Here is a 26,645-nt window from a genome sequence, read left to right on the forward strand (position 1 = left end):
GACTTCGTGCCCGGCGATTCGTCCAAGCAGTTCACTATCAGTGCCAACCTGGATCCCAAATAGGAAAGCGCGCTCATCGAGTTCATCCGTGAGAATCGGGACATTTTTGTATGGAAGCCGTCTGACATGCCAGGTGTACCGAGGGAACTCGCTGAGCACACTCTTAATGTGGATCCTAAGTATAAACCGGTGAAACAGTTCCTCCGCCGGTTTAACGAAGAAAGGCGCAAAGCCATTGGAGAGGAAGTGGCCAAGCTTTTAGCAGCTGGTTTTATTATTGAGGTGTTCCATCCAGAGTGGCTTGCTAATCCGGTGTTGGTTCTTAAGAAAAACGGCACTTGGCGTATGTGTGTGGATTACACAGATCTTAACAAAGCCTGCCCGGCAGATCCTTTTGCCCTCCCCCGTATTGATCAGATCATTGATGCCACGGCAGGTTGTGAGCGTTTGAGTTTTTTGGATGCATACTCTGGATATCATCAGATCAAGATGGCGGTTAAGGACCAGCAGAAAACAGCATTTATTACTCCCTTTGGAGCCTTCTGCTATGTATCTATGCCCTTCGGGCTCAAGAGTGCCCAAGCCACCTATCAACGGTGTGTACAGAATTGCCTGCATGAGCAGATCGGCCGCAATGTGCATGCCTATGTGGATGATATTGTAGTAAAATCAAGACAGAAGGAGACGCTGGTGGATGATTTGAAGGAGACCTTTGACAACTTGCGAGCTTACAAGATGATGCTTAATCCGGCCAAGTGTGTTTTTGGTGTTCCGGCAGGCAAGTTATTGGGTTTTCTGGTGTCTAACAGAGGGATTGAGGCTAATCCGGAGAAGATTACGGCTATTACATCCCTAGCTAAACCGAAGTGTATCAATGATGTTCAGCGTTTGGCGGGCCGAATTGCTGCGCTGAGCCGGTTTATCAGCCGCCTCGGGGAGAAGGCTATCCCTTTATATCAAATGCTAAGGAAGACAGACAATTTCGTCTGGAGTCCAGCTGCTGATGAGGCATTTGAGGACCTGAAGCGGCAGTTAGCCAATCCGCCTGTTCTTGCAGCTCCGGTTGACAAGGAGCCACTGTTATTATACGTAGCGGCCAATGCTCGGGCAGTTAGCGTGGCTATTGTGGTGGAACGCAAAGAGGCAGGCAAGGAATATCCGGTTCAGCGGCCGGTTTATTATATCAGCGAGGTGCTTATTGAATCCAAGCAAAGGTATCCGCATTGGCAGAAGCTGGTCTACGGAGTTTTTATGGCCAGTCGGAAGTTGAAGCAGTATTTTCAAGGGCACCCCATCACAGTGGTCAGTTCAGCTCCCTTGGGTGATATCATACAGAACCGGGAGGCGACTGGCCGGATTGCCAAATGGGCTATAGAGCTTGGGCCACATGGACTGAAGTACGTGCCTCGGACGGCAGTGAAGTCTCAAGCACTTGTTGATTTCATCAATGATTGGACGGAGTTACAAGCACCAGAGGAGAAGCCGGATCACACATATTGGACTATTCATTTTGACGGATCTAGGCAATTGGAAGGCTCGGGGGCTGGAGTCGTATTAACTTCCCCGCGAGGTGATAAGTTTTGTTATGTTCTCCGCTTAATGTTCCCTTGTACTAATAATGCAGCTGAGTATGAAGCCTTGCTCCATGGCCTCCGGATGGCTAAAGAGATGAATTTAAGCCGGGTTAAGTGCTTTGGTGACTCGGACCTAGTGGCTCAACAGGTGTCTGGCACTTGGGATTCTAAGGACCTGCTCATGGCTGCATATCGTCGGGAAGTGGATAATATTGCAGGTTGTTTCAAGGGTTATCAAGTGGATCATGTGGACCGTCAGAAGAATGAAGCGGAGGATGCTTTAAGCCGGTTGGGCTCTCAGCATAAACCGGTCCCGCCTAACGTCTTTTTGGACGTGTTGCACAACCCGTCAGTCAAGCTCCCAGGTGAGGTGGATTTGGCTATCCCTGATCCGGAGGCTCAATTGGTGGCAGCCCTGCATGTTATTCCGGATTGGACAGTTCCTTATCTTGCGTACATGAACCGGGGGGAGTTACCAGAGGATGAGATTCTGGCCCGGCAGATAGTCCGGCGATCCAAGTCTATGACGATTGTCAATGGTGAATTACATCATTGCAGTGTATCAGGGGCATTTCAATGTTGTGTCTCTCCTGAGGAAGGCTGTGAAATCTTAAGAGAAATCCATGAAGGGGATTGTGGACACCATGCCGGTTCAAAGTCTCTGGTGGCAAAGGCGTTTCATCACGGGTTCTACTGGTTGACAGCGCACGCTGATGCGGAGGACTTGGTTAAACGGTGTGATGGATGTCAGAAATTTTCAAGGCGTGCTCATGTGCCGGCTCAAGAATTGCGGATGATCCCAATAACATGGCCGTTTGCAACATGGGGGCTAGATATGGTTGGGCCTTTTAAAAGATCCAAGGATAAGAAAGCCCACCTTTTGGTGGCAGTTGACAAATTTACCAAGTGGGTTGAAGCGGAGCCTGTCAGCAAGTGTGATGCAGCAACAGCGGTGCAGTTCGTCAAGAAGGTGATTTTCCGGTTTGGTTTTCCACACAGTATCATTACTGACAATGGTACCAATTTATCCAAGGGTGCTATGAAGGAGTTCTGTGAACATGAGCACATCCGACTTGACATGTCATCAGTGGCACACCCCCAGTCCAATGGACAGGCAGAACGAGCTAATCAGGAAATCTTGCGAGGCATCAAACCCCGGCTTTTGGTCCCATTGCAAAGGACACCAGGATGTTGGGTTGAAGAGCTACCATCTGTATTATGGAGTATCAATACTACGCCAAACCGGTCCACGGGATACACGCCATTTTTCATGGTCTATGGAGCAGAGGCAGTTCTCCCTAGTGACATCCGGCACGATTCGCCTCGTGTGACAGCTTATGTTGAAACAGACAATGAGACAGCACGGCAAGATGCTTTGGACCTATTGGACGAGGAGCGTGATATAGCGGCTGCCCGTTTGGCGATTTACCAGCAAGATCTTCGTCGCTATCACAGTCGCCGGGTTAGAACCAGAACTTTTCAAGAAGGAGATTTGGTGCTTCGACTCATCCAAGATCAAACGGGTATGCACAAGTTATCCCCACCCTGGGAGGGACCTTTCATGGTCAGCAAAAATTTGCACAACGGGTTGTACTATCTGATTGATATTCGAGGACATCAAGACTCACGTGCATCAGAAGAGGAGACCAACAGGCCGTGGAATATAGCTCATCTTCGGCCTTACTATACTTGAGCCATCGGCTCTATCTATGTACATATCATGACAATGTATACATTATCTTTGATATATCAAACCGGAGCCTCAGCTAAAGCGGGGTCTCTGTCTTTCTCATCATGCAAGGTTACACGGAGTGGTTCTGTTTAAAGCAGCCTCCGGTTTACCCCTTAACATTTATTTTTTATATATCACTGGGGGCCTTGGTCGTGTCCGAACCAACGAACACCCTTTGATAGGCGACAGCCACCAGATCATTTGGGGACTTGGTCAAGTCTGAACCAGTCACGCCTCTTGGTCGGCCTAAGGCCACAAAATCACTTGGGGGTATGGTTGGGCCCGAACCATTGCCACGCCTCTTGATCTGGCATACATGCCACGAGTCATTTGGGGACCTGGCTGACTTGAATCATTGTAACTCCTATTGGGGGCCTTGATCCTGTCCGACCATGGTAATACCATCTGAACAGCTCAGTATAGCATATTTTTGCAAATGGTTTTTTATCATTACTTTTGCTTCCATGTTGTTTTCATGGTTTGTTCGTTCTTTGCTTTTGTTGGATTTCTTTGTGTCAAGAAGCATATTTTTTCCGGTTCAGCCAATGATTTTTGATCCCCTTTTTTTTCCGGAGGAGTCTGCCTGGTTTACCTTTTCCCTGTTAACATCATGGAGTAACCAGGGGGCTCGTATTAAGTCAGTACGGTTTGTACGGGAGCTACTTTCTCCCTTTTTGACGGTAATGGTTTATAAAACCACCGTTTCAGGCTTGGCTAAAAGCCAGCTTTATGCTCAAACATGGCAGGTATTTATGTATCATTTATTTGTTATATTACTGATACACATATCAAGATCATAATCCGGCTGACGGTATAACCGCCACCGAAGTTCAAATTTTTCTGATTGCAGGAAATATGAATTAAAGTTTTCAAGCAAAAGCTTCAGTACTTATGCACGAAGGCATATTCCGGGCAGAAGTTTTTACTATCCTATTACAAGGCAGCACGGTGTTCAAACAAAATCATTGTTTTTGCAAATAGCTCTTCAAACCGGCTTCCGGTTCAAGCCTGCTCCTCATCCTCCGCCGCTTCAGCTTCTTCGTCTCTACCCATTGGCTGGAAATCAACAGTGGTCCAGTCGATTCCCATTAAAGCTTGGAAAACAGCCTCTTCATGGATCAGGGAAGACGGTTCAATATCAGGGGCATAAGTGTGCTTACGGGTTGGAGGAATCAGATTCTCCGCTTCAACAGTTGGGGCTGGCACTCGCTTGTTTTGATTATTATATTCCACTTGATAATGCGTCAAATCTGCCTCTTCAGCTAGCTGGCAAGCCAGCGGGCGCACTGCACGGTTTATAGCCCTTAAATCCTCTTCGTTGAATTCAGAGCCATCTTCTTTCAGACTGGGATAGCCTTGAGCTGCTTCCACAGGATCAAAGTCGGGCACCCATGCCTTTGCCTGGATTAAGGCATTGATTGCTCCGGTTCGGGCATCGGATTTTTTCAGCTCCTCAATCCGGGCTGGAAGCATTGACAACTTGCTAAGAGTGTCCTGGATTAAAGAGGGCATCGGGTTGTTGGGAGAAGCTGTGGTGATGATCCGTTGGGCTCCGGTATACAATTGTTCCACCAAGGTGTAGGCAGCTTTCAATTTCTTCCGCACATCATTTCCTAAGTGCCCAATACGTGTGCCTACAAACAAAATTGGAATGGTCTCAAACCGGATTTACGACACAGCAGATTCAAATTTATCACAGAAGTTACAAGGAGCTTACCAAAGATTGCAGCAGTCATGGAGTGTATTTGCCGCTGCACGGCCGTTAGTTCATCCACCACCGGTTTAAGGGCCACTTCAGCATTTTCTGTTCTTTTGGTTAAACCGGCCTTCTCAGTGGCCCAGTCAGCCCGCTCTTTCTTGAAGCTTTCTTTCAGTCGTTCCGCAGTGCTCAAAGCGCTAGTTAATTCTTGCTTGGCCTTATCTGTTTCAGCCTGCTGGGTCTTTAGGGCCTCCTGCAAATCGGCAATCTGGTCCTCCTTGATTTTCACTTCAGCCTGCATACAGATGGCATTTTAAGCTTTGCACAGGCCATCCAAGAAATGGAAGTATCAACCACATAACAAAGTTATATGCCTGATACTTGGGGGCTAATGCACCTTCAATTTTTTGTATATTGCTAGATTACAAAGTCCCAAGCTCAATACAAGTATTCAACTTGGCACTTGGGGGCTAATGGCTATTTGAACAAGTTATGTTCTAAGGACAACTTTTTATTTTTGAGCCCGGTTTACTTATGCTAAGTTAGACCGGCCCTCGAGGGTTATGCCGACGGATTTCAAAAATGTTCAGGATCAAGTCCCGGTTTGACCAAGGTCACAAACCGGCCCTTGGGGGCTACAAGGATGAATGCAATGGCAGAAAGGAAAGAAGGAATTTACCTCAAATTTATCCCTCATCATTTTGACCAGGCCAGCTTCACAGTCACGGCTAGTGTAAAGCCGGTTTAGATAGCTAGAGTGAAGATCTTGAGCATTTAGAGCGGCGTATGTCTCTAATTCAACATCCCATTTTCCTGTGTTCAAAGGGGAAGAATCCTCTTTGATGGTATGTCTGGTAAGGGTGGCAGGATTCCCAGGTTCAGAGCGGCCTACGCCGGTAATCACAACATCATCATCTTTTGACTCGCCGATTTGGGTTGGTGCGGCCGGTTTGCCAGCAGGAGTGTGGGATTTCTCAATCTGGACAGAGCTGGCAGGCGGATCAGCAGAGGCTGGAATATGAATAGGACCTTCTTCAGGGATAACATCGTCTTGCAGAGGAGGATCATTGGGGATATCTTCACAAGTAAACACTTCATGATCAGGTGCTTGGTCATGCTCTGGGGCCACATCTTCTTCAGCCGCTCTATCCAGGCGGGCCTTCTTGCTTGGTTTCGGTTTAGCCCTGAAAGAAAAATAAAAAATCAAGGAAAAGTGTAAGCCATTGCGCAGTATACTGGAAGCATATGTTCGGTTTAACTTACCCAGCAACTGTTTTCAAAGGTGGTAGCTGGGTGGCCGATGATTCACCAAATAATGAATGAGAAGTGACCTGATAATCAGAGTCGGATGGATTAAGAGGTTGACGGAAGAAACCCGCTTTACGATTTAAATCAATAAAAAGGTCGGAGACCTCGGAGCGGCGTTTTCGAACCGGACTGTTTGGTAAACCGGCAGAGGTAACTACCTGGCCACTATGCCGGGTTGTGCGGCGAGCTTCGTGTTGCTGGGTCTTCATAAGAAATTGGGAATCCAGATAAGCAAGAGGATGAGAAAATTTAATTTTCCAGTTTGCCCGGCGAAATTTTGGCAAAGGCAGGATTTCTGAATTGGAAGAGAGAATGGTTACCTCAACGAAACCCGCATTGCTGGCTTCAGCGTCATCCTGACAAGCATTATCATCAATAAGGCGTGTAAAAAAGCAAGCCAAGTGAATCAAGTTCTACCTCAAGATCCGGATTACCCATATCATCATCAATGGCTGGGTCAGATGAAGCGGTGGTTTTTCTCTTATGAGCTGGTTTCTTGATAACCTTGGTCTTGGGCCGGGTTGGCCGTCCTGCCTTCTCCGTTTTGTCTTGAGGAAGTTTCTTACTCCAAAACGGATTATCACCCTGGATCAGCAGTAATTAAACGTTGAACATATAAAATAGTAAACCGGTTCAATAGTAGAGCAATTAAAATATTACCGCTGGCGGTTTGTTGGTGGTGCAGTAAGGAGGCAGACCGGTTTGAGCACAGAGGTGCTCCGGTTCATTCAGCATCTTTTTCACAGATTCTGTGACTTCATCATCAGGGAGTTGGATTTTAGTGTGTCGGAGTGGGTCATCGACATTATCAGTATACTCGCACATCAAATTTGGGCGCCGGCTTAGAGGCAAAATGCTCCATGATATCCAGCAGCGTGCAAGGTCTATTCCTGTTAAACCATTGGCCATGAAGGCCCGGAGCTTGGACAATTGAGGAGCATATTTAATTCTCTCCTTGGCGCTTAGCCTTTGTGGAAAAGGGTGAGTGTTGCTGAGCCATTCCGGACGGAAGCCAGGCAAGGGATTTTCATTGTCAGGAGATGTATCCTTGCAATAAACCAAGTTGCGTTCCATTCCTTGGGGTGAGTATGGAGTTTGACGTGAGGATAGGTGATTTCTTTCCTTTTCTGAATGGCCATACCGCCCAGTTCGGTATTAGGGCCGTCAGTGAATTCAGTATGGCGGTTCAGATGAAAGAGATCTCTAAATAACTCGACTGTAGGTTCCTCTTGAAGGTATGCCTCAGAAAGTACTTGAAAGTGACATAGATTGGTGACGGAGTTGGGGCCAATATCCTGTGGACGGAGTTGAAAGTTGGCTAACACATCCCGGTAAAATTTAGAGCCGGGCGGTTTGAAGCCCCGGGCCATGTGATCTGCAAAAACCACGACCTCTCCTTCCTGGGGCGTAGGAGGACATTCATCTCCAGGAACCCTCCAGTGAATCGTATCTTTGCTATCCAAAGCGCCGATCAGGACTAGATCGTTCAGCTGTGATTCTGTGACACGGGAGGGAACCCAGTTGCACTCGTACACATGTTTGGCCATGACGAGATCTACAAGAAATAAGTGATCCGGTTCAAGGTCATGCCGGATAAAAAGGTGTTGATCTAATTACGGTAAACCGGAGGCAGTACCAATAAACCGGTCTTCTACAACGCAGCATCAGATGGATTCTGGCGGTTCAACCAGGGGACTAATGACATATATGTCGGTTTAGCAATTTTTTCTCTATGGTGAAGTTAAACCGCCTGGCCTAAGCATCGGAAGCAATTGAAACTATGGACAACTAGTCATGCAGAAACAAGTTTCACAAAATCAGGTTACAGCCGCGGATCTACAGCAAGCTCATAAAAACAGGAAATATTTCGAAGACTAAGGCGGAAACAGAAGTGAACCATTGAGCGAATATGTGCGGGAGATCTATGCGCTTGGATGAGAAATAGCAGGTGGATGTTAAAGGGATCGCTACTAAGCACAACAAGAGTCCACAGATGCATTCAAGGTCAGAGAACAGCCATGAACGCGCAATGAACATAGCAAGAACATGGAACCCTAAGAACAGATCTAGGTTAAGAAGGAGAGAAGACTTACCGAGAACGGAGAAGATGCGGAAAGACGCCGCAACACTCTGGTACGTTCAGGTTGATGCAGCGGCTCGAGACGAGGCAGAGGTCAACGGTGGTGGCGGAGCTGCAAAGCCAGCGACGTGAGGAAGAAGAAGAAGGGACGAAGGGGAAGAGAAAGGAAATGACCCTTCGGTCTTATTTATAAGGCAACCGAGCTAGGTCAAACGCGCGAATCCAGGAGCTGTTATTAAGAGGGCATTATGAACTTCATAATGACGTCATGCCAGTTTACAGTAACCAAAACTGATGATGTCATGCCGGTTTACAGCAACTAAAAATAATGACGACATGGAGATTTGCCAATTAACAGAAGATATCCAAGACGCAAGATGGTGTGAAGGATTGACATGAACCAATTCAAATCAATCTGGGGCCTAATGTTGGGGATATTACCACTAGGCGTAAACCGGCCTACTTGGGTCGGTTTAACTTCATTAGTGGCGTAAACAGATGAAGGCCCAAGGCCTGTAGACGGTTAGAGCATGTAGCCGTAAACCGGCCTGATGTATGACTTGTATTGTAAGTAAGGAATAGAGAGATAGCAACCGGAGTACGAGTGTGAACCGGTTAGGACTCTATGGACCGACGGGCGCCACCCTTGTATATAAGGGGGCGACCCGGTGCCGGTTCAAGGCAGACAACCACAACTCGAGCCTAGGTGAAGCTTGTTTGCTCCCTAGCCATCGAGATCATATCAATTCCATCACAACTAGACGTAGGCTTTTACCTTCATCGAAGGGGCCGAACTAGTATAAAATCCTCGTGTCCTTGTGTCCGCTTTAACCCCTTCAAGTAAACTCGTAGCGATGGCTCCACGACTAAGTCCTTTCGCTAGGACATCTGCCGTGACAAATCCACGACACGTATGCTTTAAAGAATAATGATAACCATGAAACTTGTCATCTTGATCGTAATTTTAAATCATATATAGTTATTTTGTTGAGTTTGCTCCCACTACTATTCATGAGAAGAATTTTGCTTATCAGGAGAGTAGTAAATTTTCTATGCTTGTAGATCATGAAAAGAATGCTTTAGGTGCTGGTTATACTTAAAATTATTATGAGAGAGGAACATATGCTTGTAGGAATTGCAATAATGTCAAGTTTCCTCCCTATGTGCTTAAATTCTTGAAGTTATGCTTGTGTTACCTTCCTATGCTAGTTGATTATTGTTCTCATAAGTTGTTTGCTCACAAAATCCCTATGCATAGGAAGTGGGTTAGGCTTAAATGTGCTAGTCATATGCTTCATGATGCTCCCGTTATGTTTCAATTCTTATCTTTTATGTGAGCATCATTGTCATCATCATGCCTAGCTAGAAAGGCATTAAAGAAAAGCGCTTGTTGGGAGACAACTCAATATTTATCCTTACTGTTTTTGTGTTTCCACATGATTATTCTACTGTAGTAATCATGTTTTATAGCTTTTGTTTCAATAAAGTGCCAAGTAAGACCTTTAGGATAGCTTACGGTGATAGTTGTGTTGATCATGCTGAAAATCAGAAACTTCTGCACCCAGTAGATTAGTTTTCTTAATTCACAGAAACGTGCTTCTGATCTGATTCTTTTTTATATGGATTGGTACACAAATTGCTTAGGACTTCCTACTTTGATAGGATTTTTGGAGTTCCAGAAGTATACGTTTGATACAGATTACTACAGACTGTTCTGTTTTTGACAGATTCTGTTTTCTGTGTGTTGTTTGCTTATTTTGATGAATCTATGAGTAGTATCGGAGGGTATGAACCATAGATAAGTTGGAATACAGTAGATATTACACAAATATGAATTTAGAATGAGTTCATTACAGTACCTAAGTGGTTGTTTTATTTTCTTATACTAACAGAGCTTAGGAGTTTTCTGTTGAGTTTTGTGTTGTGAAGTTTTCAAGTTTCGGGTAAAGATTCGATGGACTATGGAATAAGGAGTGGCAAAGAGCCTAAGCTTGGGTATGCCCATGGCACCCCAAGATATTCAAGGATAACCAAGAGCCTAAGCTTGGGGATGCCCCGGAAGGCATCCCCTCTTTCGTCTTCGTTCATCGGTAACTTTACTTGAAGCTATATTTTTATTCACCACATGATATGTGTTTTGCTTGGAGCGTCATTTTATTTTGTTAGTATTTGCTTGCTGTTATTTAGAATAATGTTTTGCATCTTTAGTTTCAATAAAAAAGTCAAGGATAGCCTTTGCCATGCTTATTTTGCTAGTATACATGTTGCTGTTTGAAAACAGAAAGCTTACCGCTGTTGCAAAAATTCCCTATAAAAGTCCGAGCATGATATAATGTTGAAACTTTTTGCATGATGAGATATGATAAATTTATTACAGTGGGAATTTTAGTTCATAATTTTTTGGAGTTAGGGAATTATTGATACTCCTGCATTCTTTACAGACTGTACTGTTTTGACAGATTGCTGTTATGTTTGCGTTGTTTGCATATGTTTGTTTGTTTAATGATTCTATTTGAGGATAGGAGTATTAAATATGTAGAGGCATTTAGTATGCAATGTTGAATAATAATGTTAGTGATTTGTTACAGTAGAAAATGATAAGGTTTTGCATTGGTTTATGCTAACCTATCTCACGAGTTCTTGTTTAGTTTGTTGTGAATGAAGCTTTTGATAAAAAAAGAAACCATGAAATGAGAGGAATTAAGGAGACACAAAAGTTCAAGATTGGGGATGCCCAAGGCACCCCAAGATAATATTTCAAGAAGTCTCAAGCATCTAAGCTTGGGGATGCCCCGGTAGGCATCCCACCTTTCTTCTTCAACAACTATCGGTTAGTATCGGTTGAGCCTAAGTTTTTGCTTCTTCACTTGAGTTGTGCTATCCTTGCAATGTTGTTTTCTTTAGCTTTGCTTTCTGTTTGAATAAAGTATCAAGATATGAAATTATTAAATGGGAGAATCTTCGCATAGTTGCATAATTATTTAGCTACTCATTGATCTTCACTTATATCTTTCGGAGTAGTTTTTGTTATTGCTCTAGTACTTCACTTATATCTTTTAGAGCATGGTGGTAGTCTTATTTTGAAGAAATAGATGAACTCTCATACTTCACTTATATTATTTTGAGAGTCTTAAATAGCATGGTAATTTGCTTAATATTAATATACTTGGTATTCAAGATATGTGAAACTTTCTTTTGAGTGAATTGAATACTAAGATAAGTTTGATGCTTGATAATTGTTTTGAGATATGGAGGTGATAATATCAAAGTCGTGCTAGTTGAGTAATTGTGAATTTGAGAAATGCTTGTGTTGAAGTTAGCAAGTCCCGTAGCATGCACGTATGGTTAAAGTTGTGTAACAAATTTGAAACATGAAGTGTACCTGGCTTGTGCATCCTTATGAGTGGCGGTCGGGGACGAGCGATGGTCTTTTCCTACCAATCTATCCCCCTAGGAGCATGCGCGTAGTACTTGATTTTTGATGACTTCTAAATTTTTGCAATAAGTATATGAGTTCTTTTGACTAATGTTGAGTCCATAGATTATACGCACTCTCACCTTTCCGCCTTTGCTAGCCTCTTCGGTACCGTGCATTCCCTTTCTCACCTTGAGAGTTGGTGCAAACTTCGCCGGTGCATCCAAACACCGTGATACGATATGCTCTATCACACATAAACCTCCTTATATCTTCCACAAAACAGCCACCATACCTACCTATCATGGCATTTCCATAGCCATTCCGAGATATATTTCCATGCAACTTCCATCATCATCATCATGACATACATTACTTTTGTCATATTGCCATTGCATGATCATGTAGTTGACATCGTTTGTGGCAAAGCCACAATGCATTATTTTTCATACATGTCACTCTTGATTCATTGCACCATCCCAGTACACCACCGGAGACATTCATATAGAGTCATATCTTGTTCTAAGTTTCGAGTTGTAATCCTTATGTTGTAATCAATAGAAGTGTGATGATCATTATTGTAAGAGCATTGCCCAAAAAAGAAAAGAAAAGAAAAAGGCCAAAGAAAAAAAAGGCCCAAAAAAAAGAGAAAAAAAAGAAAAAGGGCAATGCTACTATCTCCTTTTCCACACTTGTGCTTCAAAGTAGCACCTTGTTCTTCATGTAGTGAGTCTCATAAAGTTGTCCTTTCTATACTAGTGGGAATTTTTCATTATAGAACTTGGCTTGTATATTCCTACGATGGGCTTCCTCAAATGCCCTAGGTCTTCATGAGCAAGCGAGTTGGATGCACACCCACTAGTTTTCTTCTGTTGAGCATTCGTAGCTCTAGTGCATCCGTTGCATGGCAATCCCTACTCCTCATGTTGACATCAATTGATGGGCATCTCCATAGCCCGTTAATTAGCCTCTTCAATGTGAGACTTTCTCCTTTTTTGTCTTCTCCACACAATCCCCATCATCATATTCTATTCCACCCATAGTGCTATATCCATGGCTCACGCTCATGTATTGCGTGAAGGTTGAAAAAGTTTGAGATTATTTAAGTATGAAACAATTTCTTGGCTTGTCATCGGGGGTATAGAAGTTGGGAACATCTTTGTGTGACGAGAATGAAGCATAGCCTAACTATATGATTTTGTAGGGATGAACTTTCTTTTGCCATGTTATTTTGAGAAGACATGATTGCTTTATTAGTATGCTTGAAGTATTATTATTTTTATGTCAATATGAACTTTTGTCTTGAATCTTTCGGATCTGAATATTCATACCACAATTAAGAACATTTACATTGAAATTATGCCAAAGTATCACTCCGCATAAAAAATTCTTTTTTATCATTTACCTACTCGAGGACAAGCAGGAATTAAGCTTGGGGATGCTTGATATGTCTCGAACGTATCTATAATTTTTGATTGCTCCATGCTACTTTATCTACTGTTTTAGGCAATATTGGGCTTTATTATCCACTTTTATATTATTTTTGGGACTAACCTATTAGCCGGAGGCCCAGCCCAAATTTGTTGTTTTATGCCTATTTCAGTGTTTCGAGGAAAAGGAATATCAAACGGAGTCAAAAACGGAACGAAATCAACTGGAGAAGTTATTTTTGGAAGCAAACCCACCTGATGGACTTGGACCCCACGTCGGAAGATACGGGAGGTGCTCACGAGGGTGGGGGGCGCGCCCACCCCCCCGGGCGCGTCCCCCTGCCTCGTGGGGCCCCTGTAGCTCCACCGACGTACTCCTTTCACCCATATATACCTACGTACCCTAAAACTTCCAGAACAGAAGATAGATCGGGAGTTCCGCCGCCGCAAGCCTCTGTAGCCACCAAAAACCTCTCGGGAGCCCGTTTCGGCGCCGTGCCGGAGGGGGATTGTCGGGGATATACCCCGCGGTATAAACCGCCGGATGTATGACCCGGCTAGAGTTTGGCGATTCACTCGCGACCCACTTGGACATGGCGGTTTACGGTTCATTGGTAATCCGGCAGGCGGGTCAGAGGAGCGACAAGACCCAGTGGCCCAACGGGCGGTTTATGGAAGGCCGGATCACGCTATGGTGGGCCGGTTTAAGAGAAAAGGTGTGAGGAATATTTACTTTACAAGGAAGACCCGGACTTGTATCCGGTTTGTATTAGAAGGGAGACTAGTCCTAATCCTAAAAGGACTCCACATGTAAACCGCCCCTCTAATTTATATAAGGAGGGGCAGGGCTCCCCAAAGAGGGAGAAGTAAGAAACAATCTCTAGGGCTAGATACAACTAGAGGAGAGCCGGTTTACAGCGACTCCCTCGTGATGATAATGAGATCTAGCCTCAAACAGCATGTAGGGTTTTTACCGGATGATGTTTCCCGGGGCCCGAAGCTATCTAAATCCCTGTCTTGTGTTGCGTCTCTCGATTCCGCTCAACCCCTCTCAAGCTACCACATAGATGCGTTGGCCTCGCGACTAAGTCCTGACACTAAGGACATCTGACATGACAATTCCACGACAGTTGGCGCCCACCGTGGGGCCTGCGCACGGTGGTGTTGAGTTCTTGAAGGGATCTCTCCTAGGAACTGAGGAGCTCGCAATTTTCCGGATGAAGAAGAGCCGGTTTGAAAGGATCTGCGTCAGCTTTCAGGTTCGTCGGACCGGATTGTTGATCAATGGGGTTTAAAGGTTAAACAGAAAATTTTAGGTCTGCACCGTGAGCCGCCGCCTCTGCAAGACGAAACCAAGAGGAGGTCGATTTCCATGACTGCTTCCACGCATCGTCCAGACGGACTGGAGTTCAAAGGATTTTTTCTTTGATGAGACGGCGTGCCGTATGCATGGAATCAGGCCGATCACGTAGTTTTTCACCGAGAAACAAATCTCTACCGCGACCTAGTAAATCAGTTTGACTTTTCCACTGACGCCTCATGTATTCAAGACCGATCAGAGGCAAAAATTCGCTGCAGCCGTGGGTGGCCAGTCAAGGAAACACATCCACGTTTTACCATCTGCGGACAAGCACCCAGGACCTGAGTTACTGCTACTACTGGTACATGTAAGATCAGATCGGTGCAAAGTTCAAACTGCCGAAACCGACAGGATTTGATGGCTCTATTGTCCGGTTCTGTGTGCGCCACGGCATGAGTCTGGCGATCCGCAAGGACGGATCGATTTCTGTTGCAGCCAAGAGCGACTGGAGTTTCCTACGCGCACGCCTCCAATGTTGTTGTCTGATCCGGTGATTTCCGCTGCTGGACTTGAGGGGGACAGCAAACGCGTTAACCCGTCAAGTCGCTGAGAGCCCGAGACAATCAATTTCCCCTGCCGTGGATTATTTTGCTGGCTTCAAGTCCCGAGGCACTAGGCTACATCACTCCTGCTACTACCTGATCAATTAGTACTACTTCTAGTACGTGGTGATTTTCACAAAAACAGCATGTTGATTTCCCAAGTCGCTGTCACTCATCACGTTGAGCTACAAGTTCAGAATTTTCTTCAATTGCTACGTCCACCCAAAGCCGTCAGGATAATTGTTCAACTCAAATGAGGCATTATACCGCGGATACGGACCACACCGGCTTACAACACTATGGCCATCTACCGCGACTGCGCTGGTTTAAAGCACCGTGGCCGTATTTTATGTCTGTACCAGTTTACAACGCATATGGTACTATGCAGTATCCAGCGCCAGCAACCAGGTTCATCCGGCAAAAAATACCAGGTGTTATTTTTCTTATCTATTTTATAAGTACATGTTAATTCATCCGACAACAATTGCTCTGTTCTGTAATATTTTTACACAGGACAATTTTTATGCCATTCACGGACACACGTATCACGGTCCGGTTTACATCAACACGCCGGCCGACTCGCCCGTCCGCACCACCTTACAACACCATGGACGACTCGCAGTCCGCCCTGGCCACCGGTTCACGCGTCTGCGCCGGTTTACAACGCGGAGGACAACTTACTCGTCCATACCGGTTTACAGCACCTCGACCGACTCATCTGTCTACTCCGTCGTGATTGATTTCAGCGTCACCATGGTGGTTATCAACTCCGCGGCGGATAAATTCCGGCCTAACATATCCATCTAGGGCCTATTTTATTAGTGCATATTATTTTTGTCAAAGAACAATTACTTTGGCATGTGATATTTTTTGATGCAGGACAATTGTTCATTACAAATAAGGCGTTATATTACGGGCACGAAGCACGCGCTAGTAATGTTCGGCACTGGCGTTTCGTCCATGTCATGCCACCTGGTGGATGAACGTGAGCAAGTCGCTGTCCCTGTGGCCTGGTCTACATCAACACACCGGGCCGCACTTCTCTGCATGAGCTGTTTATTGGGTATGAGCAAGTCACAGCTTGGGTAGCCCGGTTTTCTTTCAACAAAATGGAGGCAAATTATCATATACTATCAACCGCCGTCTACACTGGGTGGTTCAATGGGCAGGTGCACAAGTCGCCGCCACTACAGTTTTGGTTAACTTCAAATTGCCAGTTGGAAGGAACCATTGGCCGAGTTGCTGACACGGTTCATACAGGATCATTTATAACCCGCCCCAGTCACCTCAACCTTCTGTGGATTCATATCGTGCTGTCAACACCAATGATATACAAGTTATGCCGGTTTATATCACGGTCAAATATGGAGAATCTCAAGTCAACTCCTCGAGTCACCTTGAGACCCGGGGGCTACAGTAATATGACTTAGCAAATGTTGCCGGTTTTCAGTCTCAGCAAATGTGCCGGTTTTTCAGTGAAGTCAAGAACCCCAGGACGTTGGAGGGAAAGATAACCCAGTCCCGGAGGCTATTAACATATGGATGAAAATTTAAAGGCCGTCAGAAAATTTCCGGCTTAGTAAGTATATGACAGTTACAAAATCCCGGCTCAATGAAGAAGTTCCGGATCATCATAAAGGATTTCGGTTTAAAATCCGGCTCAAGGGAAGTCAGTCTCACTGAAGCTCTCAAGTATCCAGTTTACAATCCGGTTCAAGGGAAGTATATTCTCCCACGAAGCTCTCAAGCGCTCAAATCTGGTTTAAAAATGTCCGGTTCAAAAAGGAATTAACTTCTCGCAAGTTCGAGTTGAAAGGCCATCAGAAAATTTCCGGCTGAAAATGAAGATTCCGGTTTACAATCCGGTTCAAGGGAAAGATGTCTCCCACAAAGCTTTGAAGCTCTCAATATCCGGTTCAAAATCCCGATTCAAGAAGGATTTATCTCTTGCAAAAAGTTAAAGGGTGCCAAAGAGGACCTGCTGCCATGATGCGCGGTTCAAACATGGGTATCATGCCTTATTGGCTTATCATATTATTGATCACTTGGGGGCTTGGTCGTATCCGAACCATAGCCACGCCTCTTGATCGGCCTAGTGCCACAATATCACTTGGGGGCTTGGTCGTGTCCGAACCAATGCAACACCTTTTGATAGGCGAAAGCCACCAGATCACTTGGGGACATGGTCAAGTCTGAACCAGTCACGCCTCTTGATCGGCCTAAGGCCATAGAGTCACTTGGGGGCTTGGTCGAACCCGAACCATTGCCACGCCACTTGATCGGCATAATGCCACGGTTTCAGTTGGGGACCTGGCTGACTTGAACCATAACTACACCTTATTAGGAGCTTGGTCGTGTCCGACCATGGTAACACCATCTGATCGGCTCAATAAAGCATCATTTGCAATGGTTTTATTTTGCCTTTGCTTGAATTCTGTTCTTTTTTGCTAAAGAACTTTTACTTCTGTTGCGTTTTTAAACCGACATTGTTAATCCATTTCAAACTGTCAATTACAAATTGGCGGAACACGGTCAAATCCTAATCCGGAGACTATCTGCCCGGTTTGATTTTATGTTACCATCTTATTATGGAGTAAACCGGTGTTCATTAACCCGGCTTGACTTTCAATTACAAATTGTCAGTACATGATCAAATCATAATCCAGAGACTATCCGCCCGGTCTGGTTTGACTACGAGTCGCCAATATTATATATGGTTAAACCGGTGTTTATCACAACCCGGTACAGTTTATCATAAACCGACACAGTATGAAAGGAGTTATCACCATTACTACAAAAAGTTGGTAAACCAATGATGTGATTCAATGTCACAGGTATGATATATTTCATTGATTATTCTTAAGTGCAGCCTTGGTTATAAACCTGGGTTATATGTTGGGCATTATGACCCGTCCGGCGGTAAACCGCCAGGACACTTTAAACTTGTTGTATGCAGAGACAGGTTGAATAAAGCATGATGATAAATTATCCGGTGTTTGTTAACCCGGCCTGGCTTTGGACTATAAGTCGCCAGTACATATTTGGATTGCGCCATTGGAATCATGCGCTTATAAATCATTGGGTTATATTATTCAAATAGCCAAACTTGGCTGAATTTTCATTATGATATTGAATGAATAAGGTTTTTCATACCAGATTATATTATCTTGAATAGCCAACATGGCTAGATTTTTATTATGGTTATCAATAACCAATATTATGATTGAGGTTTTCAAAGTCGCTTCAGCGCAATGGCTATATCAATGGGTATGATTTATTCTATAATGGAGGGAATAGTCCCGAGTTGCTGCAGGCTTACGACCTGGCACTTGGGGGCTACATTATTTCAAGTTGAGATTACATCAAATATGCAAGTTTCATGTCGCTGCAAGCATGCACCATGACACTTGGGGGCTAATGCAAAGTAATTTTTTGCTCATATTATTGAAGACCCGACTCATCACATTATAATGAGTCGACCCTTGGGGGCTACCAATTGCTCCTGTCAACAATTGAAGGTACAAAGCTTTTTATTCATTATATTGAAGGGTCCACTGCTCAATTGGTACAGCACAAGGCTCTTAACCTTGTGGACGTGGATTCAAGTCCCATGATGGGGGTTACATCATATGATGTTATTTTCATTGAAGTATATATCAAGTCCCAGCTCAATATTATCTTACTGAGCCGGCCCTTGGGGGCTACACATCATTGCTCAAATCTATATGATTATACCTACAAAGTCCCTGCTTATTATTGCATAATGACCCGGCACTTGGGGGCTACATAATATGGAGTATTCAGTTTTTACTAAGTGACTGGAATGAACAACATGGATTTCTTCTTAAGTGGCAGTATTTATATTGAAACAAGTCTTAAGCCATCACTTTGTTCTACTCAAGACTTGGGGGCTACAGGTATTATATTATTATGGAAGAACTATTTTCAAATTCTCTGTTTTGAGCAAACCGGATTGACCCGGTGTCACCAACCATTACGACCTTGTGTCTGCAACCCGACGTCATCAATAAACATGAACTGGCGTTGGCAACAATCATGACCCGGAATTGTCAGTTTTTATAACCCGACAATTTTGGTAATATTAAACCGGCAAGTTTTACATCTTCAGACCGGCTGAACATCAGTTGAATATTTGAAGACCAATATTTTTGTCAAGTCAGAGCATTCAAGGCCGATTCAAGAGAATTCTTTATTTACAAAATATCTTCTGCAAGCAAATCAATTATGAAACTGGTCTATTGACTCAGATTTTTTAGAAGGAAGAAATGACAAGGATTCAAGGATGATCAAGTGCCGGTCTACAAGAATATTTAAACCGGAGCACAACCCGACAAATTTGTTCTTGTATTTATGTCGCAGATCAGTTTAACATGGATGGATCCAAATTAAACTGGGGGCTAATGTCGGGGATATACCCCGCGGTATAAACCGCCGGATGTATGACCCGGCTAGAGTTTGGTGATTCACTGGCGACCCACTTGGACATGGAGGTTTATGGTTCATTGGTAATCCGGCAGGCGGGTCAGAGGAGCGACAAGACCCGGTGGCCCAATGGGCGGTTTATGGAAGGCCGGATCACGCTATGGTGGGCCGGTTTAAGAGAAAAGGTGTGAGGAATATTTACTTTACAAGGAAGACCCGGACTTGTATCCGGTTTGTATTAGAAGGGAGACTAGTCCTAATCCTAAAAGGACTCCACATGTAAACCGCCCCTCTAACTTATATAAGGAGGGGCAGGGCTCCCCAAAGAGGGAGAAGCAAGAAACAATCTCTAGGGCTAGATACAACTAGAGGAGAGCCGGTTTACGGTGACTCCCTCGTGATGATAATGAGATCTAGCCTCAAACAGCATGTAGGGTTTTTACCGGATGATGTTTCCCGGGGCCCGAAGCTGTCTAAATCCCTGTCTTGTGTTGCGTCTCTCGATTCCGCTCAACCCCTCTCAAGCTACCACATAGATGTGTTGGCCTCGCGACTAAGTCCTGACACTAAGGACATCTGACGTGACAATTCCACAATAGGGATCCCATCACCGGTGGCCATCTTCATCATCCCGGCGCTATCCATGACGAGGAGGGAGTAGTTCACCATCGGGGCTGAGGGTATGTTCCAGTAGTTATGTGTTTGATCTCTCTCTCTCGTGTTCTCTCTCGTGTTCCCCCTATGGCACGATCTTGATGTATCCCAAGCTTTGCTATTGTAGTTGGATCTTATGATGTTTCTCCCCCTCTACTCTCTTGTGATGAATTGAGTTTCCCCTTTGAAGTTATCTTATCGGATTGAGTCTTTTATGAGAACACTTGATGTATGTCTTGCCGTGATTATGTGTGGTGACAATGGGATATCATGTGCCACTTGAAGTATGTTTTGGTGATCAACTTGCGGGTTTCGTGACATTGGGAACCTATGCATAGGGGTTGGCACACGTTCTTGACTCTCCGATAGAAACTTTGGGGCACTCTTTGAAGTACTTTGTGTTGGTTGGATGAATCTGAGATTGTGTGATGCATATCGTATAATCATGCCCACGGATACTTGAGGTGACAATGGAGTATCTAGGTGACATTAGGGTTTTGGTTGAATTGTATCTTAAGGTGTTATTCTAGTACGAACTCTTTTATAGATTGATCCGAAAGAATAACTTTGAGGTGGTTTCGTACCCTACCATAATCTCTACGTTTGTTCTCCGCTATTAGTGGCTTTGGAGTGACTCTTTGTTTCATGTTGAGGGCTCGTTATATTATATATCTATGTTATTATTGTTGAGAGAACTTACACTAGTGAAAGTATGAACCCTAGGCCTTGTTTCCTATCATTGCAATACCGTTTACGCTCACTTTTATCATTAGTTACCTTGCTGTTTTTATTATTTCAGATTACAAAAAACTATATCTACCATCCATGTTGCACTTGTATCACCATCTCTTCGCCGAACTAGTGCACCTATACAATTTACCATTGTATTGGGTGTGTTGGGGACACAAGAGACTTTTTGTTATTTGGTTGCAGGGTTGTTTGAGAGAGACCATCTTCATCCTACGCCTCCTACGGATTGATAAATCTTAGGTCATCCACTTGAGGGAAATTTGCTACTGTCCTACAAACCTGTGCACTTGCAGGCCCAACAACGTCTACAAGAAGAAGGTTGTGTAGTAGACATCACACAGCAGGGGGAGCAAGCACCTAGCCACGAGGGTCCAGGGGGCGCCCACCCCTATAGGGCACGCCCCCTGCCTCATGGGCCCGCAGTGGCCCCCCTCCACTTATTCCTGCACCCACACACTTCTTCTTCCTCCCAAAAAAAATCACCATCCAGCTCAAGCACGAGTTCTAGCTCATTTTGCTGCGATTTTCGATCTCCTTGCTCAAAGCTCCATCCACAAAACTTCTTTGGGAGATTGTTCCTTGGTATGTGACTCCTCCAATGGTCCAATTAGTTTTTGTTCTAGTGCTTTATTCATTGCAAATTTTTGCTTCCTAGGTGACCCTGTTCTTGAGCTTGCATGTCAAATTTATGAGGTCCCAAGCAATTCTAATGCATGATATAGGCTCTAGGCACTTGAGGGAGTAGTTGATATCAGTTTTATTGAGTTTGATTCACTTTTATTTTGAGTTACTAAAAATTTCAGAAATTTTTCAGAGGAAGAAATATGTCTAGGAAAATGCATCAAGGTGGTTCTTCAATAAAGGAAGGACCTAGGATCGCAATGCATGAGCAAGACGATGAACCACCAAGGGAAGCTGATGCGCGGCCTTGCGAATGGCCGTCAGAAGAGTTTATGGTCAATGCAGGCATCAAGGATGAATTTGATACATATGTGCGTAATGCCGATCTTGAGGACTTCATGCAAGATAAGTGTCCTCAGTACTACTATTTGACTGATTCATTCGTGAGAAGGTTTAAATTTACGTCTTCGCGTAATTCTCCAACTGTCCTGTTTGATATTTATGATAAATCATATACCATGGACTTAGAAGATTTCACTACTGCTTGCAAACTCCCGCAGTGGGGCAATGTTAATGAACCCCGTAAATCTGAATATAAAGACTTCCTTGCTAGTATCACTGTGGGAGAATCTAGAGATATAGCACAAGCTACCATAGGAAGCATTCATGTTCCTGCTATACATTATTTTGCTCTCTTCGTTGGTAGATGCATTAATGGTAAAGATGAAGCATGTCACATGTGTGTTCCTGATCTTTGTGTTCTCAAGAGTGTTGTATTAGGTGATAAACAATACAACTTGGGGGCAATTGTTGCACGTAGGTTGCATAATAATGGTTTAGTTGCAGATTTGTTTGGAGGGATTTATGCAACCCGTGTGGCTAATTATCTTGGTATACCTCCACATGAAGATGATATGGAGTTGCCTCCCGCTTATTTAGATTATAATGCCATGATTAGTCATCATTTTCTTGAGAGGAATGAAAAATTCCTCCAGTATCGACTAATCTTTGACAGACGTCGTGCTGTCCATATTACTCTCCCTGCTCCTATCCTTTTTGATTATCAGGTAAAAGGAAGATATGTTGTAACCAGGGAGGAGGCAACCGAGTACGAGAGGAGGACGGAGGCAGCTCGCCGCCATGCCGCAGCTCAGGAGGCAATGGCTGCTGCATCTCAGTACGACCCCAGTTACAACTTCGGATATCAGTCAGGCTACCCGTGGCCATAGACCAACTTAGGCCAAAAGTCTAAGCTTGGGGGAGAACGTATTTCTCACCGACATTACATTCATGTTCACACACTTATTCTAGTTGTCGGCGCTCATACTTTTTCATTGTACTATCCATGCTAGTTTAATTTATTTTTCTAGCTTTTTTCTTGTGTGTTTGATAAACCTTAAGAAAAACCAAAAAAATTATTAGTTAGTTTACTTTTCATGCTGTAGTAGTAATAATTAAAAGAAAACCCAAAAATATTTCTCGTTCTTCTTTTGCTTGTTGGGAGCTTTCCCGTGTAAATAGTTTTATTTCTTTTCTTTTCTTTTGGGGGTCGAGAGGAGAAGACCATAATGAAAATGTTTAGTGGCTCTCATATGCATAATTGTTGATTTAACCATGATCCCATATTACTTTGTCTTCTCCCTTGAATTGAATGCTTGCAGATTCCAGCTTAGTCCAATGCACGTGCACTATTATTATTATACACACCATTCGGTCGTGCAAGTGAAAGGCAATAATGACGATATATGATGGACTCATTGAGATGAGAGAAGCTGGTATGAACTCAACCTCTCTTGTTTTTGTAAATATGATTAGTTCATCATTCCTGATTCAGCCTATTATGAATAAACATGTTTGCAATGACAATTAGAGATTATAGTTGCTTATGACATGCTTAATTAGCTAGGAGCTTATAATGGTTTACCTTGCGTGCCAACATGCTATTAAAATGGTTGTGATGTGGTATGATAGGGTGGTATCCTCTTTTGAATGATTCGAGTGACTTGACTTAGCACATGTTCACGCATGTAGTTGAAGCAAAATCAACATAGCCTTCACGATATTTATGTTCATGGTGGATTAGATCCTACTCATGCTTGCACTCAGTGTTGATTAATTTTAATGCATGTTCATGACTGTTGCCGCTCTCTCAGTTGATCACTTCCCAGTCTTTTGCTAGCCTTCACCTGTACTAAGCGGGAATACTGCTTGTGCATCCAAACTCCATAAACCCCAAAGTTATTCCATATGAGTCCACCATACCTTCCTATATGCGGTATTTACCTGCCGTTCCAAGTAAATTTGTATGTGCCAAACTCCAAACCTTCAAATGAAATTATGTTTTGTATGCTCGAGCAGCTCATGTATCAACTAGGGATGTCTGTATCTTCCATGCTAGGTGGGTTATTCTCAAGAGGAGTGGACTCCGCTCCTCATTCACGAGAAAATGGCTGGTAATCGGAATGCCCAGTCCCATGATCAAAAGATCAAATAACACCAAAATAATTAAACAAAACTCCCCCAGGATTGTTGCTAGTTACTGAAGGAAATATGCCCTAGAGGCAATAATAAAGTTATTATTTATTTCCTTATATCATGATAAATGTTTATTATTCATGCTAGAATTGTATTAACCGGAAACATGATACATGTTTGAATACATAGACAAACATATAGTCACTAGCATGCCTCTACTTGACTAGCTCATTAATCAAAGATGGTTATGTTTCCTAACCATAGACATGTGTTGTCATTTGATTAATGGGATCATATCATTAGGAGAATGATGTGATTGACATGACCCATTCCGTTAGCCTAGCACTTGATCGTTTAGTATATTGCTATTGCTATCTTCATGACTTATACATGTTCCTGTAACTATGAGATTATGCAACTCCCGTTTACCGGAGGAACACTTTGGGTGCTACCAAACGTCACAACGTAACTGGGTGATTATAAAGGAGTACTACAGGTGTCTCCAAAGGTACATGCTGGGTTGGCGTATTTTGATATTAGGTTTTGTCACTCCGATTGTCGGAGAGGTATCTCTGGGCCCTCTCGGTAATGCACATCACTATAAGCCTTGCAAGCAATGTAGCTAATGAGTTAGTTACGGAATGATGCATTACATAACGAGTAAAGAGACTTTCTGGTAACGAGATTGAACTAGGTATTGGATACCGACGATCGAATCTCGGGCAAGTAACATACCGATGACAAAGGGAACAATGTATGTTGTTATGCGGTTTGACCGATAAAGATCTTTGTAGAATATGTAGGAGCCAATATGAGCATCCAGGTTCCGCTATTGGCTATTGACCGAGAATAGTTCTAGGTCATGTCTACATAGTTCTCGAACCCGTAGGGTCCGCATGCTTAAGGTTTCGATGACAGTTTTATTATGAGTTTATGAGTTTTGATGTACCGAAGGAGTTCGGAGTCCCGGATGAGATCGGGGACATGACGAGGAGTCTCGAAATGGTCGAGACGTAAAGATCGATATATTGGACGACTATATTTGGAGTTCGGAAAGGTTCCGAGTGATTCGAGTATTTTTCGGAGTACCGGGGAGTTACGGGAATACGGGGAAGAGTATTAGGCCTTAATGGGCCTTAGTGAAAGGAGCCAGGAGGTGGCGCGCGCCCCTCCCAAGCCCAGTCCGAATTGGACAAAGGGTTTGGGGCGCGGCCCCCCTCTCCCTTCCTTCTCCACTTCCCTCCTTTCCCCCCTTCTTCTAGTTGGACTAGGAAAGAAGGAGTCCTACTCCCGGTGGGAGTAGGACTCCCCTTGGCGCGCCCTCCTCCTAGGGCCGGCCTCCTCCTCCCTTGCTCCTTTATATACGGGGGCAGGGGGCACCCCATGACACACAGTTGATCTACAGATCGTTCCTTAGCCGTGTGCGGTGCCCCCTCCACCATATTCCACCTTGGTCATATCGTCGCGGAGTTTAGGCGAAGTCCTGCGCCGGTAGAGCATCATCATCGTCACCACGCCGTCGTCCTGACAGAACTCATCCCCGAAGCTTTGCTGGATCGAAGCCCGGGGATCGTCATCGAGCTGAACGTGTGCTGAACTCGGAGGTGCCGTACGTTCGGTACTTGGATCGGTCGGATCGTGAAGACGTACGACTACATCAACCGCGTTGTCATAACGCTTCCGCTTACGGTCTACAAGAGTACATGGACAACACTCTCCCCTCTCATTGCTATGCCATCACCATGATCTTGCGTGTACGTAGGAAATTTTGAAATTACTACGTTCCTCAACAGGAGGCACTCGTTCTTTCGGGCAAGCCATGGATTGATGCTTGTTGGTGGTGGGGGAGTATAAACTTTACCATTCTGTTTGGGAACCGCCTATAATGCGTGTAGCATGGAAGATATCGAGATCTCATAGTTGGTGCGTTGACAGTGAAAGTATACCGCTCAAAATGTTATTCATCTCTATTTTAAAATCGAGCTCCGGCACCTCTACAAATCCCTGCTTCCCTCTGCGAAGGGCCTATCTATTTACTTTTATGTTGAGTCATCACCATCTTATTAAAAATCACCCATTGGAGAGCACCGCTGTCATTTGCATGCATTACTATTAGTTTATATTGGGTATGACTTGACTGGATCTCTTTTACCATGAATTACAATGTTTAGTCAGTCCTTGATCTTTAATAGTGCTCTGCATTTATGTTTTGCAGTCTCAGAAAGGGCTAGCGAGATACCATCTTGTTATATCATATTATGATTGTTTTGAGAAAGTGTTGTCATCCGAGGTTTATTATCATTGCTCGCTAGTTGATTATGCCATTGATATGAGTAAACATGAGACCTAAGTTTTATTGTGAATATGGTTAGTTCATAATCTTTGCTGAAAACTTGAATGTTGGCTTTACATATTTACAACAACAAGAGCAAACAGAGTTTGTAAAAGTTTTTCTTTATCACTTTCAGTTTGTCAAATGAATTGCTTGAGGACAAGCAAAGGTTTAAGCTTGGGGGAGTTGATACGTCTCCATCGTACCTACTTTTCCAAACACTTTTGCCC

The sequence above is a fragment of the Triticum dicoccoides genome, chromosome 2B (genome assembly GCF_002162155.2).
Source record: "Triticum dicoccoides isolate Atlit2015 ecotype Zavitan chromosome 2B, WEW_v2.0, whole genome shotgun sequence".
Classification (NCBI taxonomy): domain Eukaryota; kingdom Viridiplantae; phylum Streptophyta; class Magnoliopsida; order Poales; family Poaceae; genus Triticum; species Triticum dicoccoides.